Here is an 18,836-nt window from a genome sequence, read left to right as displayed (position 1 = left end):
AAACAATCAGTGTAGTTGGATCCCAGGGTTGCAGAGGCTGAGCTGCTGCTGCACTCCTCTACAAAAGACAAGGTGGAAGTGGTTACCATAATATCAGTACCGTAATGAGAGCAGAGTAAAAGCATCAATCAAAATAATCTGACTCACCTATAGCTTTAGCTAGTTGATCATGGTGTTCCTGGAAGTGAAGTAGATACATAGCCTACTAAATTCTTACGTGATCTGTATTAGCAGAAAGTTTATATCAAGTGAATAAAAGTCTAACTTGAATTATAAAATCAGAGTGATGGAGCCTCAATCACTTCCCAGACTTAAGCCAGTTTATAGACCCAGAATTAATGGAAGGGAAGGACAGTTCTTTGTGATAAAGGACTACTGCCTAACATTTATACCATTAATCTTTCTCCCAGCCTTGCCCAAAGGAACCTGCAGGGTTTTTTTTAGCTGGATAACAGTGCACTGGAGAAAAATAAAATAATCAGAACTTGCAGGGACTCATGGACACTGGCTCTGCTCTAACACTAATTCCAGGAGACTGAGACCTCACTGTGGTCCACCAGTCAGAGAACGAGCCTATGGAAGTCAGGAAATCAAAGGAGTTTTACCTCAGGTCTGCCTCCAAGGAGTCCCAGTGGGTCCTAAAATCTGCCCTGTGGCTATTTCCTCTGCTCCAAAGTGAATTGCTGGAATTGATGTACTTAGGAGAAGGCAGAATACCTGCATTGGTGTTCTGACCTGTGGAGTAAAGACTATTATTGTGTGTGGGGGGGGACCACCAATTGGAAGCCATTAGATGATACTATCAGAAATGTGTTGCCATTTCTGATAGTATCATCTCTCAGAAATAAGATAACACCTCTTAATTCTGAGAGTGGTATCAACATAATAATGGTAATAAGACAATCAAACAGTCTCTGTGTGACATAGCTCAATAATGTTTACCTACTTGTCTTTCTTCACCTGAACGTTTTATATAATGACACAGATAGATATGGTGGAATAAATATCACTAGTTGTACTTTTATTATGAGGAAGAATGAAGGCATTGTAGAAATATAGTTATAAAATTATATTGTATAAGTGAAAAAATTATACTTAAGGAAATTGAGGAAGATTCTGGAATATAGACCGTATGTTTTCACAGTTCTCTCACTTTGCCTTGGTCTTTCTTCTGAAAATGTAAGTCTAGAACTTCTGTTTTCTGGTCTCCAAATAAGGTGCTTGTGAGCCACCACTGTGCCCTAACAATAAGCAAAATGCTGAACAGATTGAAAATTAAAAAAAAAAAGTTTTATTTTATAAAGAGGAATAAACAAAGATAGAAAGAACTAGGTATGGTCAAATGAGAGGAAAGGATGGCATGATTGGATAATAGATCAAAAATATTTTACCCTGGGGCCAGACTGTTTATAGGAGTGTCTATATGCTGGCTTAGGCTGAGGAGGGGTCAAAATTTAAGAGCCTGGAGGAAAGAAAGGAAATAATCTTAACCAAAGATTGGGTCATAAATATTTTGTTTTGATTGATATTTGCAGATAAAATGTTAAGCTAATTATCATTTACTAGTGACCTGATGCACAGATTTGTGCACATTTAAAAGAAATTAATTAGAAGGTGTGACCACCAGGGTGGGACTAAGCAAGATGGGCCAGACACACCCTGGAGCCAACCCCCCCGCCCCGTACCTCCCCAGAGTCTGCAGAGTGAGGGGGGGCCCCTCAGGCAGGTGGGATCCCTCAGCCTGGCCTGCAGGGATTGGGCCAAACCTGGCTCTCTGACATCCCCTGAGGGGTCCTGGAGTGTAAGAGGGCACTCTGCGAAGTTGCTGTCATACAGGTTGCAGAACGCAAATGCAAGTGTGCAGTAAACCAGATTCAGGGCTGACAGTGCCCCACCAACAACATAACCCACAGCCGAAGATGGAATTGCATGGCCCTACGAGGAATCAGGCTCCCTCCTCTCTGGTTTTGGGGTGCATCACCCGGGACCACCGCTGCCAAATCACTGCAGCTCGGGAGCTCCAGCATTGAGTGTCTGCCCCCTGGTGGTCAGTGTGCATCATAGCAACTGGTTGGACAGTCAGACACTTAGCACATTAGCCTATTATTTATATAGATGAGACCAAAGAATGGAAATTTGAGGATCTGAGTCTAACTTTTTAATAGGTTGAATAAGGAGGCATCCAGGAATCTTTAAGTCATATGAGGAAGGGAGGTAGTCTTTGGCAGTAAGCAATTTTCTAAACAAAATATGGTCGTGTTCCCAGGGGTGGGGGTGGGGAGGTCATTCAGTCTTCGTGGTATACTAGAAGCAAGAAGGGGCTTTTGTAAAATTCATCATTGTCAACATGAATAGAAGAGTTTTTAAAATAATGGTCTCATTTTGAAGATATTGCAAAGGAGGTCTAGTTAAGTTAATGGGTCAAACATCAAGTTTAACAGCAGACTAGAGCTAGGTCTGAATTCATCTCTCCTTCCAGTATGCAGTTCTGCCAAGCTATATCAAGATTTTGAGGTGCTTGAAAGTTATACATTTTGGGTTCACTTTAGGAGAAAGTAAACAAAATTACCAAAAATATGAAATGAAATACTAATATCAACTAAGAAAAGGAAGGACAGGACATTACAAATTTTTAAAAGTGGTAGTTACCACAATCATGACAGTATCCAGAAAAAATTAATAGTCTTTGATTGGTTCTTCTTATAAAAACATATTTTAATAGTATTGTCTGTAGAGAGATTAGAAAGATACATCAGCTTTTCTCTAGCATGGTTCATAAAATTAAATGCACATTATTGAGATTTTATGAAAGTTTCTTTCAACTTCAAGACTTGCTTTTGGTAATGACAAGTAAATTTTAGGTTGCTGTCAATTTTGGTGAAACCTCTATTGAATTGCATTCATCCTATCTAATAAAAGAGTAATATGCAAATTGACCATCACTCCAACACACAGATGGCTGCCCCCATGTGGTCTAAGATGGCTGCCCCCATGTGGACACAAGATGGCCGCCACAAGATGGCTAGCAGTTGTGGGCAATCAGGCCTGCAGGGGAGGGCAGTTAGGGGTGACCAGGCCAGCAGAGGAGGGAAGTTGGGGGCGACCAGGCCTTCAGGGAAGGACAGTTGGGGGACCCAGGCCTACAGGGAGAGCAGTTGGGGGGGACCAGGCCTGCACGGGAGGGCAGTTAGGGGTGACCATGCCTGCAGGGGAGGGCAGTTAGGGGCAAACAGGATAGCAGGGGAGCAGTTAGGCATCAATCAGGCTGGCAAGGGAGTAGTTAGGGGGTAATCAGGCTGGCAGGCAGAAGCGGTTAGGGGCAATCAGGAAGGCAGGCAGGCGAGCAGTTGGGAGCCAGCAGTCCTGGATTGTGAGAGGGATGTCCTATCAGGATTGGAGAGTGTGCAGGCTGGGCTGAGGGACACCACCCCCGCCCCCCCCATGCATGGATTTCATGCACTGGGCCTCTAGTGTACTATAAGATTTCAAGGTATTTAAAGTTTGCTTATATAGCAACTAATTGTAAATTCCTTTAAATTTAAGATACTTCATTTGTCTTTTATTCTTGTTGCATTCTTCTAAAATTTTATTAGACTTAAATAGTATATATATGGTATCAAATAGTATTCCTTGCATGAAGAGCAAGGTATGTACTTTTATTCATTATGTTTATGTGATTGCCTTCTCCATATTAGCCATTAATTGAATTATTTTTAAAATCCAAGACATTATTTTTGCTTGGTTTTGTTTGTTTGAATTTTTTTGTAGTTTCAGATCCCACATATAAACAAAACCACACAGTATTTGTCTTTCTCTCTCTGAATTATTTCACTGAGCGTAATGCCCTCTAGGTCCATCTATGTTGGTTGTTGTAAATGGAAAGATTACATTCTTTTTTCTTGGTGCATTATATTCCATTATATATATATATATATATATATATATATATATATATATATATATACCAAATTTTCTTTATCCATACATCTATCTATAGACACCCATATCCCTTCCATATCTTAGCTATTATAAATAACTAGAGGCCCAATGTCTGAAATATGTGCATGGGTAGGGTCCCTAGTCCTGGCTGGCAATCAGGGCCAATCGGGACCTTCCTTCCCCCAGCTTCCAGCTGCCAGCTGGGGCCTTTCTTCATTCTGTACCACATCCTGGTGGTCAGCGAGTGGTCAAACTCCCAGTCGGTCAAACTCCCGGTCAGTTGAACTCCTGAGGGGACAATTTGCATATTAGCCTTTTATTATATAGGACTAGAGGCCCGGTGCATGAAATTGTGCACTGGGGAGGGTGTCCCTCAGCCCAGCCTGCACCCTCTGCAATATGGGACCCCTCGGGGGATGTCCAACTGCAGGTTTAGGCCCGATCTCTGTGGAATCGGGCCTAAAACCTGCAGTTGGACATCCTTGTCACAATCCGGGACCCCTGGCTCCTAACCGCTCACCTGCCTGCCTGATTGTCCCCTAACTGCTCCCTTGCTGGCCTGATTGACACCTAACTGCTCCTCTGCAGGCCTGATTGTCCCCAAATACCCTCCCCTGCTGGCCTGATCACTCCCAAGGCTTTTATTAGTATAGATATGACCCTGCACAGAAAATTTTACTAACTCTGCTTTACAATAAGGGCTTGACGATTGAATCATTAGGACCAGACACCAAGATTTTCTTTCTTTGAATAGTGAAAGGAATAATTATCTTGTCTTTAAGTTGCCCGGAAATTAAAATGAGATAATGACTTAGAAAAGTATAAAAGTATAAAAGCACCATATAAAGACAACTGTCTTTTTAATGAAGTGGTAAAATGAAAAACACTATTTTTATTCTCCCCTTCCTTTACAGCTTTTATTTAAACTTTGAAATTTATAAAAATTTCACTCCAATTTTCATTTCTTTACATTCAATATTATTTTCTATTGGTTTCAAGTTTTATATTAGTTACAGAATAGTGGTTAGACAATCATAAACTTTACAAAGTGTTCCCTGATATTTCTAGTACCCACCTGGCATCATACCATCATTACAACACTATTGACTATATTCCCTATTTAAGTGACAATGGGTTTACAGGTTCCTTTCAGTCTTTCTTTTGTGTTGCTCGTCCTTCCTTTTCTTTCTCACTTCTTCCCTCATTTTCTTTATATAGTATCTCAATTGGCCATCAAAGCTCAGTGAAGGCACTGGGACATGCTTCATCCATTTTACAGACCAGGAAACTGAGGCCAATTCCAGTTGGCTGTGGAACTTGACTCAGCACACAGGAAGCCCTCAGAACCATGCTCTTTGTGCTTCCTAAGGGGCAGCAGCCCAGCAAACAGAACAAACCTTCCAGTCAGGCTTCCAAGCCTCTTTCTCAAGCACCTCTTCATTGCAGATGCTCCACATTCTTTCCTCTCCCCGTCCCCTTCCCCCCATTCTTTACTGCCCCTGCTTCTCTGGAGCAGGTGGAAGTCTTCGCACTCACTGCCTAGGCATGATCTGCCATGGGGCAGGGCACTGTGGGCTTGCTTTTGGGTCAAGGCAGGAGCAGGAGTCACTGCCTCTGAAGTGTGAAGGCCACCCGTTAGCACTTGGAGATTCTCTGAATCACATCAGTCAGTCCAGTACCCTGCAGTGCAGCATCCCTCCACTGAGGTGTCACCACCCCTCAACCCTCACCTCAGGGGTGAGGGTCCTCGCCCCTCTGCCCAGGAGTCCTTCCATGCCCCTTGATCCCTGGCTGGGCCCACCCACGTCTTGGGGCCACTGCAGAACCTCTGTCTCTCTGCAGATGAGGCAGATCCCTGCCCTCGGTCTCCGTGAAGCTATGAATCTGTGGCCAGAGGCCAGGTCTGGGTCTCAGCATCCCCATGCCTGCAATGTTCCCAGGGACCCCCGGGGAGTGGCTTGGCGGGTCGGCCTTGCCTCCCCTGGGTGGCGATCTTCCCAGGGACCCCCTGCGGGTAGCTTGGAGGTCCATACTTGCCTCCCCTGGGCGGCGATCTTCCCAGGGACCCCCAGGGAGCGGCTAGGCGGGTCTAGCCTTGCCTCCCCGGGAGGCGATGTTCCCAGGGACCCCAGGGAGCGGCTAGGCAGGCTGCTGACCCTCTGGTGCCTGTGATGAACCTGGACCCCTCCTGTGCCGTCTGGTGCTGCCCACCCCACTGCCTCCCCGGCCATGGATGGGTACCTTGTGGATGGTGTCTGGCGCTGCCCACAGGGCCTCCTCCGCCCCCATGGACCCGTACCCCGGGAAGCAGGCCATGGTGTTGCCCGCCCTGCCTTCATATGCAAATTAACTGCCATCTTTGGTGTGTTAATTTGCATACTCACTCACTCTGATTGGCTGTGGGCATAGTGAAGGTATGGTCAATTTACATATTTCTCTATTATTAGGTAAGATGTTGCAATGAACATAAGGGTGCATATATCTTTTTAAATAAGTGTGTGTGTTTTTCTTTGGATACATAACCACAAATAGAATTGCTGGGTCATATTGTTTACCAGTAGACTCATAGAAACAGAGACCAAAGGAATGATTATCAGAAGGGGGAGCTAGGGTGACGGGTGAAAAGGGGAAGGGGTATGTAGTCAATAATATTGTGATAAGTTTGCACAGTGACAGATGATTACTAGAATTAATGGGATGATCACATTATAAGGGATACAAATGTTGAGTAACTATATTGTATACATGAAACTAATATAATCAATATAATATTGTATACCAGCTATACTTAAATTTCTTTAAATCCAAGAACTTTATTACTTCTAGTAAAAAAAAATATTTCCTTAGCTTTTAGTATGCTCTTCCTGCCATTTTATCTGGGACCACCAGACTTCATCAGGATAAGATGTACCAGATTAAATATATTGGGATCCATCAAAACTGTGACTTCACACATATTCTTACATTTTATAAGTTTTTTTCTATTCCACTATTTTCATCCTATATAATAAAAGCCTAATATGATAAGTGTCCGGTCGACCATTCAGCCAATCAAAGTGTAATATGCTAATGGTATACTAAAGTCACTCAAACGCCCACTATGACATGCACTGACCACCAGGGGGCAGACGTTCCAACCAATAGGTTAGCTTACTGCTGAGGTCCGGCCAAAGGGGACTGTGTGAGACAGGCCAGACACGCCCTAGAGCCCTCTCACGGTCCCTCCCCGGCTGGCCAACCTCCTGTGTCCCTCCCCGGCCCCAATTGTTCACTGGTGGGGTCCCTCGGCCTGGCCTGATCCCTCTCACAATCCGGGACCCCTTGGGGGATGTTGGAAAGCTGGTTTCAGCCCAATCCCACAGGCCAGGCCGAGGGACCCCACTGGTGCATGAATTCGTGCACTGGGCCTCTAGTATTCTCATATTTTCCATGTCCCAGATAAGTTCATCCTACCTAATAAAAGAGTAATATGCACATTGACCCTAACTCCGCTACGCCCACAAGCCACGCCCACCAGCCACGCCCACCAGCCACGCCCACCAGCCAATCAGGAGCAAATATGCAAATAAACCCAACCAAGATGGCTACAACCACAGAGAGCAGGAGGGAAGCTTGGGTTTCCCTGGTAACAGAGGAAGCCAAGCTTTCTGTGTGTCATTGCAGGCCTAAGCCTCCACTCAAGGCTACAAAGTTTCAATTATAGAAGGTAAACAAATCTAAACAGAAATGGTGGCAGCCACTGAGCTGGAAAGACTGGGAGGCTTGGGTTTTCCCCGACAATGGAGGAAGCAAAGCTTCTGCAGCCCTGGCTGGCCTAGGCCTCCACTCCAGGCTACAAAGTTTCAATTATAGAAGAACACAAACCCCAAAAGAAATGGCTGCCGGCCACGGAGCGAACAGGAGGCTTGGCTCTGCTCCAGGCTACAAAGTTTCAATTGTAGAAGGTAAATAAATTCCAGATACCAGGGCCTCTGCTTGGGTCACCAGGGGGCGTGGCCAGCCTGCACACCACCACAGGCCCCTTGCTCAGGCCGCCCCACACCCCAAGGGAACCCACACCCTGATCCAGGATACCCTTCAGGGCAAACCAGCTGGCCCCCACCCGTGCACCAGGCCTCTATCCTATCTAATAAAAGAGTAATATGCAGATTGACCATCACTCCAACACACAATATGGCTGCCCCCATGTGCTCAAAGATTCTGCCCCCATGTGGACACAAGATCACCACCACAAGATGGCCAGCAAGGGAGGACAGTTGTGGGCAATCAAGCCTGCAGGGGAGGGCAGTTGGGAGGGACCAGGCCTGCAAGGGAGGGCAGTTGGGGGAAATCAAGCCTGCAGGGGAGGGCAGTTAGGGGTGACCAGGCCAGCAGAGGAGGGAAGTTAGGGGTGACTGGGCCTGCAGGGAAGGGCAGTTAGGGGTGACCAGGCCTAAAGGGGAGGGCAGTTAGGGGCAAACACGCTGGCAGGGGAGCAGTTAGGCATATCAGGCTGGCAGGGGAGTGGTTAGGGAGTGATCAGGCTGGCAGGCAGAAGTGGTTAGGCGCAATCAGGAAGGCAGGCAGGCGAGCAGTTGGGAGCCAGCAGTCCTGGATTGTGAGAGGGATGTCAACTGCCCGATTAGGCCTGATCCCACCAGGATTGGGCCTAAACGGGCAGTCGGACATCCCTCGAGGGGTCCCAGATTGGAGAGGGTGCAGGCTGGCCTGAGGGATACCCCTCCCCCCTCCCCCCTGTTCACGAATTTCGTGCGCCGGGCCTCTAGTATTACTATAAATGCCTTGTCTAGATGATTCATGCCGCAGTACCAGGTATATTGGCTCAATGCACATAGATATATTCAGGATGCCATTCCTATGCTAGGACAGTTGGTAACAACTTAACCATGCATGACAATGATTGCAAAGCACAGGAGTAAATCCTATTAAATTTAAAGTATCCCAAGTCAACTTTATTTAGAAAGATTCTCAATCTGCCCATGGCCATTTCAATGCCATCCAACTAGTGATAAGTGTGACAGAAGGCAAGTGGAAATGGAAAAAATGCATAAATGTTAACCAGCTGAAGTTATAATGTTTGTTTCTTTTTTTGAAAATTTTATAAAAACATATGACCATGTGAACACATTGTTCCAGCCCTTCCCAGGTTCTTTGAATGGACTTACACACAAGAAACCCTGAGGCTTAAGTTTCATTTGCTTCACCGCAAATTTGTCTCTGCACTCTGTCTTCCTGCCATTCTGCCATCTGGAACGTTTTTTAAAATTATTTAATGTTGTTTTAATTTACCATTAAATGTTTGGGTAAATCTTATCCTGAAGATGGCTGCAATAATTATAACATATTGATATCAGTTCTTTCATGAGGGAAGAGTAAGTAGCTACTTAGTTGGAATGATTTGAAGAATGCTGCGTGAGACTTTAATACTCCCTATCCATGTTCCTCTTCTAGACTCTCCATAGATTTTAAAATATTTATCCTATCTAATAAAAGAGTAATATGCAAATTGACTGACACTCCAACACACAAGATGGCCACCCCCATGTGGTCAAAGATGGCTGCCCCCATTGGACACAAGATGGCCGGCAGGGGAGGGCAGTTGGGGTGATCAGGCAGCAGGGGAGGTCAGATGAGAGTGACCAGGCCAGCAGGGGAGGGCAGTTGGGGGGACTCAGGCCAGCAGGGGAGGGCAGTTAGGGGTGACCAGGCCTACAGGGGAGGGCAGTTAGGGGGCACCAGGCCTGCAGTAGAGGGCAGTTGGGGGGGACCCAGGCCTGCAGTAGAGGGCAGTTGCAGGGAACCAGGCCTGCAGGGGAGGGCAGTTGGCGGGGACCAGGCCTGCAGGTGAGGGCAGTTGGGGGGACCAGGCCTTCAGGGTAGGGCAGTTAGGGGTGACTGGGCCTGCAGGGTATGGCAGTTGGGGGGGGGGGACCAGGCCAGCAGAGGAAGGCAGTTTGGGGGGAACCCAGCCCTGCAGGGGAGGGCAGTTGGGGGAACCAGGCCTTTAAGGGAGGGCAGTTGGGGGGACCAGGCCTGCAAGGGAGGACAGTTGGTGGCAACCTGGCCAACAGGGGAGGGCAGTTAGGGGTGACCAGGCTGGCAGGGGAAGGCAGTTAGGGGCAATGGGACCGGCAGGGGAGCAGTTAGGCGTCAATCAGGCTGGCAGGGGAGTGGTTAGGGGGTGATCAACCTGGCAGGCAGAAGTGATTAGGGGCAATCAGGCAGGCAGGCAGGCTAGTGGTTGGGAGCCAGCAGTCCTGGATTGTGAGAGGGATCGGGCCTAAACAACGGGAAGTCAAACATCCCTCAAGGGGTCCCAGATTAGAGAGGGTACAGGCTGGGCTGAGGGACACACACCCCCGTGCATGAATTCCATGCACCAAGCCTCTAGTATTTGTATATAAAGGAAATGTTCCTATGACTAAAGCACACTAAAAATACAAATATTTCTGGAAAAACAATGTAAAAGCAAATTCTGAGTGGGAATAGATTTTATCAGATTGCTTTTTCCTAACATGTACTTTAAAGTCATGAGAGTTTTGATTGAGGAGGATCAGGTAAAAGTAGTTATGGAAAAGAGGCCTTGTTCACAGAAATCAAGCCTAAATGAATTACTGCAATAGGGAACACGTCTCCCAGGCAGAGTACAGACTGAGGTGTTTATCATTAGGATAGCTTCTTTGACTCAGCCTCAAGGATTGAGACTTATTGGCAGAACAATATTTATAAAAAGAAGGACAATGGATGTGGACCATGGTCAGATTACTTTAAGGTACTATTGAATAATTTATTCTGTAACCCCCACCAAAAAAGAACTTGCATTTTATTAGTTGAATTGTGTATAGGTAATCATGATCCCAGTAATTTTCTGTAGTTGTTTAAAAATGAAAATTACTGGCAAAAGTACTTTTAACATTGGGGAAACAAATTAATGGTATTCTCAAATTCCCACTTCTCAAATTATAATATGAATATGTGCTATGAATATGTGCCTATAACCGATAGTTATAAAGTTTCTTGCTCTGTGGGAGCATTATAAAGAATGAGAAGTAGCTGATTGCTCTTATCAATAGCAGCAAGTAAAGGTATATACTTTTTTAATTAGGGTCGACCCTCCAGATGTTATCCAGTACAAAAATGTGCATATTTATGTAATGACTGCAACTTTAGCAAAAAGTTGCTAGGAACCACGCAGTTGCTCTAAATTGCAAGGAAATTGCAAGGAACCACACAGTTGCTCTAAATTCAATCTGTGGTTTCCTTTAATACAGTTTTGACAGAACTGTAAAAATAACCATCTCTGTAGTGTGGAGCTTAACATACTGTAAGATAATATTTTTAAAGATCTGTTTTGCACATTGTTTTGAATATTTGATTTGATGGTATGCAGGAGATTATATTAGAGATTAGCCAAAGCTTTCTGATAGAATAATATAGATATTAATAATCAATACTACAAATACTGGTAGTCTTGAGAGTGTTACTCTTTTTGTTTTGTATTTTATTGGTTTGGTTTGTTTTCCAATAAGTATTATCTATAATAATAAAAGCATAATATGCTAATTAGACTGGACAGCCGAACAACCTTCCGGATGTCATTCTGGATGTCCTTCTGGACGAAGCTGTGGTGGCAGGGGCTGAGGCAGAGGCAGCTAGGGGTGATTAGGCAGGCAGGCGAGCACTTAGGGGTGATCCGGCAGGCAGGTGAGCGGTTAGGGCGATCAGGCAGGCAGGCAGGCAAGTGGTTAGGGGTGATCAGGGAGGCAGGCAGAATGGTTAGGGGCGATCAGGCAGGCAGGCAGGCAGGCAAGCGATTAGGAGCCAGAGGTCCCAGATTGCGAGAGGGATATCTGAGGGGTCCCGGATTGCGAGAGGGATATCTGAGGGGTCCCGGATTGCGAGAGGGATATCTGAGGGGTCCCGGATTGCGAGAGGGTGCAGGCTGGGCTGAGGGACTACCCCCCCCCACTGCACGAATTTCATGCACCGGACCTCTAGTCAATTATAATAACATAATCAAGCAGAATGTCCTTGACATATAAAGAAGAGAAGCTTACAGTTGAACTTTCATCTCTGCTAATATGATAATGTTTCAGGTTTTCTATAAAGAATAACATGAGCAAGATATTTTGAGCAGAATCAGTATGACTTACCGCTTTGAGACATAAAATCCTTATGAGACACCAATTTAAGGAATTTATATCTATAATCTGTTCACTTGGTTTTGAGTATGAAAACCGTGAGGTCATGATTTACCATTTTTATGATCTATGTTCTTATCTCTATATCTACCCAGTACCTCTTTAAGTGGTTATCTCTATAATGAACAGGGTAATTTATCAGCTCTAAATCTATTATATAAAATGTATATTATCAGCTGATTCCAATGATTATTCTTTCTGTGGTATAGGATTGGATTTGTTCACATTAATTCCTGAAACTAGCATCCTTTGATGTTTTTATATAGTTTTAATACATTTGAAGTTCTGTTTTCTTATACTTTACTTCTCAATGCCAGATAATTAAATTTTATATTTTATATCTAAATGCTTTCACATTTAAGACTTCTTTATTTTCATATTTAATCAATATTCATAAGAAGCTAAATATTTACATTGTTGAACATAGTTCATATATGTATCTATAATAATAAAAGTATAATATTCAAATTGACCGAACAACCAAACAGCACAATGACCATCTGGATGACCTTCTGAACAACCACGCCAAGACACGCACAGGCACCAGGCCAGCCAAGGCAGGTGTGATGTGATTGTTCAGGGGGCCCCCACCATCACCCCATAAACACCCTGCAGTGGGAGGCCCAGGCCACCGGCCAGCAGGGTGGTCGATCAATTGGGGGGAGTTCCACAATTGCTCCAAAGAGGGAGGCCCAGGCTACTGACCAGAGGGCTGCAATAAGTGGGCAGGGCCTCCTTCTGCGGAGACGATCCATCGTGAAACCCCAGCTGGGTGGGCAGGGCCTACGTCTTTGGTGCAATTGATTGTGGGGCTCCTGGACTGTGAGAGGGCACAGGCCAGGCTGAGGGACCCTCCCCTCAGTGCACAAATTTCATGCACTGGGCCTCTAGTGTATGAGTAATCTTTGATAAAAAATATCCTATTTTTTAAGGACAAGATAAAGAAACAGATAAATTGAAGATAGTCATGTTATCCACTTCATTGTAGACACAGTCAGGAATGGCCTGAGCAGTGGTGAATGAAAATCCTTCCAGCCAGCTGAAACTTAAGCAATCTAATTGATTGCTTACTTTGAATGGAGGAAGAAATAGTCTGAGGTATAGATAAACATGGATTTCCAAACAGTGATGAAAGTCTTAGTTTAATGTACAGTGACCTGGAAAGAGCAAAATTGAAGTTCTGAGGAAGAAACGTGAATGCATAGGTAAGGATGGTCACAAAGTATGAAGAACTTTGTATCTCATTTTCATATTCATCAAGGCATATACTCCCAAAGAGACACTTAAGAAATAAGGAGGGCCCTAGCCAGTTTGGCTCAGTGGATAGACCATTGGCCTGTGGACCAAAGGGTCCTGGGTTCAATTCTGTTCAAGGGCATGCACCTTGGTTGCAGGCTCCTCCTTGGCCCAGGCCCTGGTCAGGGCTTGTACAGGAGGCATGATATTTCTCTCTGTCTTTCCCTCTCTCTTTCACTCTCTCTAAAAATCAATGGAAAAATATCCTCAGGTGTGGATTAAATAAAAAAAGAAGTTGGAACCATGACTTTCTCTAATGAAATTAAACCAGCACCACAAAGCTTCCATAGTAAATTCATCAACACAGTAGACATGGTGAAAGGTATAGGGAAGGAAAAAAAAATCTTGCCGAAACCGGTTTGCTCAGTGGATAGAGCATCAGCCTGCAGACTCAAGGGTCCCAGGTTCAATTCCGGTCAAGGGCATGTACCTTGGTTGCGGGAACATCCCCAGTAGGGGGTGTGCAAGAGGCAGCTGATCGATGTTTCTCTCTCATCGATGTTTCTAACTCTCTATCCCTCTCTCTTCCTCTCTGTAAAAAATCAATAAAAAAATATATTTAAAAAAAAGAAAAAAAATTCTTTCTATCCTTCTAAATTCTTGATTGACACCCCTTTAATAAAAGAGATATTAACATGAAAAATACAAACAAAAGTTTATCAACATAGCTTACCTCATATATACAAGTGTGAACAAAAGTATCTTTACAGTTGAGAGTTTGTGATACAGTTTATTCTTGCTATTTATTTAGAATTGTGTTATTTATTATTATTATTATTATTATTATTATTATTACTACTAGAGGCCCAATGCATGAAGATTCGTGCAAGAATGGGCCTTCCTTCCCCTGGCTGCCGGCACCACCTTCACTCCAGCTGGAGCTGCCTTTTCACTCAGGCCCGGAGCCACCTTTCCACCTTCCCACACTCCCCAGAAGCTCGGAGTGGCTGGGGCAGGGCAGAACGCTTGTGTGGTCGGCTACACGGAGCCTGTTTATGCAAATTAACCTGCCATCTTTGTTGGGTTAATTTGCATACTCACTCCTGATTGGCTGGTGGGTGTCGCGAAGGTATGGTAAATTTGTGTCTTACTCTTTTATTAGTGTAGATTATTATTATTATTATTATTATTATTATTATTATTATTATTAATCTACTTTTCCCCATCCCTATACATGGAAGATACCCAGGGGAAAATGAGTAATTCAAAAGGGTGGCTTAGAACTCTGACTTATAGAACATCTTCAACAAAGGATAATAAATTTGTGGTTAAATTATAGAGCAAAGGAAAACAATTTTAGGCCTTCCAGGGCCGACACAAATAAATAATTTAACATAATAAATTAACCTAGGTTAATATAGTTTAAAGTTTTCCTTGGTGATTAACTTTTGTTCTTCCAGGTACAGAAGGAATCTGGGACACCTTTGTAAATTTATGTCTTGGTTTTAGGCAAATAAGGGGAGGCAAAAGTCTTATCTTGTTTCTGCTTATTTCAATTTCCTTCAGCTAAAACTAATCCTTATGCCAAAGCAACATATTTTGAAGTGGTATATTCTGCTACTCTTCAAAAGAATGGGAATGGGGGCTATTCTTGGCTAGTTTTTCTTTCCTCTCTTTAAGTCTGATAGATTTTGATACTATTAAATGTCAAACCAGCCAGCAATAGAGATCAAATTTGAGTCCTTGTTATGGCAAAGCTCCTCAGAGAAACTAGGAAGCTACTTGAAAGATGATTACATAACTTCTCTTCTACCTTGGAGTGGGGAGAGATTCATCCTTACAGGCATTTGACACCTACTCTGAATATGGTTATGCTTTTCCTGTCAACTTTTCCTCAGCCAGTACTATCATGTTAAAGCTTTACATAAATCCTATATACTTTGCCTCACACTAAGATATCTATTTTGGGGCCAGAAAAAGTACAACAATGGACACATGGCCAAGGGAACCTTTGGTTCTACAGTATACTGTATTACTAGAAATAGTAAGTTGAATAAAATAATGGAGTGCCCTATTAAAAACTCAGCTAAGTTCTGCAAAACTAAGATACAGTCTACTTGGAATAGTGAACACATGATACAATATAGAGATTATGTATTATAGAATTGTGCATCTGAAATCTATATAATTTTATTAACCAGTGTTATCCCAATAAATTCAATAAAAAGTTTAAAAAACACAGTCTGGGAAATAAGGGATGATAGCAGGATTGGTTTTTCTCAAAATTATTTCTAATATTATACTTTTACTAGAGGCCTGGTGCACGAAATTCGTGCACAGGGGGCAGCGGGGAGTGTGTTCCTCAGCCTGGCCTGCACCCCCTCCAATCTGGGACCCCTCATGGGATAACCAGCAGTTGGACATCCCTCTCACAATTCAGAACTGCTGGCTCCTAACCGCTCACCTGCCTGCCTGATTGCCCCTAACTGCTTCTGCCTACCAGCCTGATTGTCCCTAACTGCTCCCCTGCTAGCTTGATTGCCCCTAACTACCTCTGCCTCGGCCCACACCTGGTACCCAGGATTCCCTCATCCAGCTGACCACAGGCACCCAGGATCCGGGCTTCCCTCCCTCTGGTCAGCCATAGGCGCCCAGGCTGGCTGCAGCCTTAGGGGATGGTGGACAGGGGGCTTTGTCTGTGCTGCAGCTGCAAGTGCTGGCGCCCAGGACTGCAGGGTGGGCGGCTTCTTTGTCTCCCAGGCCACAGCCAGCCACAGGTGCTGGTGCCCGGGACTGCAGGGTGGGCTGATTCTCCATCTACCATGCTGTAGCCAGCTGCAGGTGCTGGCACCTGGACCGCAGGGTGGGTGGCTTCTCTGTCTCCCAGGCCACAGCCAGCCACAGGTCCTGGTGCCCAGGACCACAGGGTGGGCAGCTTCTCCATCTCCCGGGCTGCATCCAGCCTCAGGTACTGGGGCCCGGTTTCTCCATCTCCCCCAGGACTTGGGGCGGGTGGACATGGGGTGGGTGGCTTCTCCAGCTGGCTGTAGCCTGGGATCATAGGGCAAGCGGCTTCTTCGTCTCCCAGATCGCATCCACCCTCAGGTACTGGCACCCGGTTTCTTGTCTCCCCCAGGACGTGGGGAGGGCGGCTTCTCCAGCTGGCTGCGGCTTGGGATCACGGGGCAGGCGGCTTCTTCATCTCCCAGGTCGCAGCCAGCCTCAGGCGCTGAGGCCCGGTTTCTCATTCTCCCCCAGGAGGTGGGGCAGGCGGACCTGAGGTTTCTGCTGCTGGCTGCAGCCTGGGATCACAGGGCAGGCGGCTTCTTCATCTCCCGGGATGCAGCCAGCCTCAGGCACTGGCACCTGGTTTCTTGTCTCCCCCAAGACGTGGGGTGATCCGCTTCTCCAGCTGGCTGAGGCCTGAGATCACGGGGCAGGCAGCTTCTTGGTCTCCGTGGCTGCAGCCAGCCTCAGGCACTGGCACCTGACTTCTCCAACTCCCAGAGACCTGGAGAGGCTGGGGGGCGAGGCTGCCGCCATGTTTTCAGTTTAATTGCATACTCACTCAGATTGGATGGTGGGCGTGGCTGGGGCATGGCTGATGGGCGTGGCTTATGAGTGTAGCGGAGTGATGATTTGCATACTACTCTATTATTAGATAGATAATGTGTTTCTCCTGTCCATACATTCTCACCCTATTGCGTATTAGTAGTCCTATATCCTGGAGGGATCAGGAAGCACTTCGATCAGAGGACACATTAAAGGTTCTTCTGAACTTGAAAGAAGATGTTGTCCTGGCCAGTTTTGGCTCCTTTTACTGGTAGATCAACAGCTACAGGATGGGGTTACCAAATTGATGGAGATGACTGACACTTATTACCATGAATAGCCTAGTTGCTACTAGACTATAAGAATCAGAAAAAGTGTAAGTATAGAGCCCAGTGAAATAATTGAGGTAGTTCTTGATTGTATTTTGTTCAGTAGTATGGAAACAGAGAAGGACATCCAAAAAGGCATGTAAATTCTGTAATTGGTATAGACCTGTTAAGGAACATTCTATGAGAATTCCCCTTAACAGGAAAATTAAAAAGGAAAGTGTAGCCCGACTGGTGTGGCTCAGTTGGAGCATCATCCCATTCACCTGTTGATTCCAGGGCAGGGCACATGCCTGGGTTTCGGGCTCAATCCCCAGTAGGGAGCCTGCAAGAGGCAGCAGATTGATGATGTTTCTCCCTGTCCCTCTCTCTCTGAAAATCAATTTAAAAAACATTATAAAAGTAAAAAAAAATAGCTTGGCATGGGGCTGATGGAGCCACAAGTACTGAAAGAGAGGTATTGCATTGATCATATAAATGTGTGACACAGCTTTCCATATGATAGGTGACTTTATGCATGTTATTTTAAATGATGAAAATTTATGATGCATATAGCAATTTTACATGGGTTTTCTGGTTTTCTTAAACTTCCCAACAAATATGGTAAGGAAGGTAATAGTGATAAATCAGCTTTCAAAGTAATACAATTAGTATGGTTGTAAGAGATTATTCAAACCAATGTCCATCTAATTCTAAGTAAAGGTGTTCTTTTCTCATAATTCCTTCTTGGGTTCATAAGACACAAGTGAATAATATTTTATACTTGTTTTATTTTTCCTGGTGCAATTACATAGTAAGAAAAAAATCATTTGGGTGTGACAGTAAACAATGGTATGATGCCTAAATCCTGGCTTATCTATGCTGAGAATGAAGGTATAGTGAATCAAGTGGTGATATACATATTAATACTCTTGCTTTCCCAAACATAAAAATAAATTTATCAATTTGATAATAAAGAAATATATTTAGGAAAAAAGGAAGGGAAATACAGTAAAGAAGATTAAAATATGTTTGGTATCTTGGAAGCAAACTCCATAACGTAATAGAAAACACACATACACAAATACACCTTAGCTAAAGGCTCTGGCAATTGAGTTTTGGAGGATGATGGGATAGTAGCATTCTTATGGGTCTCTAATGTTTTGAGCTATTCTTACGTATCAGAACTATGATTTTTCTGTTTTCAGCTAGTTCTGTTTTCAGTGTTTTTATTTTTTTTAAACTTTGGCCTTTATGTAGGAAAATAAAACAAAATGTCCAGTTTCTATAACTTGCATTTTCCACTAGAAGAATGATTTTAGAAAGACACACCAATATGCTACAGTCAGAAAGTTTGCCAGTACTTCTGGATCTTCATTTATGCTAGTTACAATAAGCAAATGGCAGAAGGAAACAATGATCCCACAGTGATTTAAACTTCTTTACTTTTAAAACTACATCTTTTTGAGTATTGCTTTTAAAAATTAAAGTAGTAATAACATATTTAATTTTCTTTTATAATCATTAGAGAGCTTTCTAAATTCACAGACTGTATTTCAGAAATAACCAGTTAAAGCTGAAGTTAATGAAGAAAAATATACCA

The sequence above is a fragment of the Cnephaeus nilssonii genome, assembly GCF_951640355.1.
Source record: "Cnephaeus nilssonii genome assembly, chromosome: X".
In the NCBI taxonomy this organism is placed as follows: domain Eukaryota; kingdom Metazoa; phylum Chordata; class Mammalia; order Chiroptera; family Vespertilionidae; genus Cnephaeus; species Cnephaeus nilssonii.
This window is presented reverse-complemented; position numbering follows the sequence as displayed.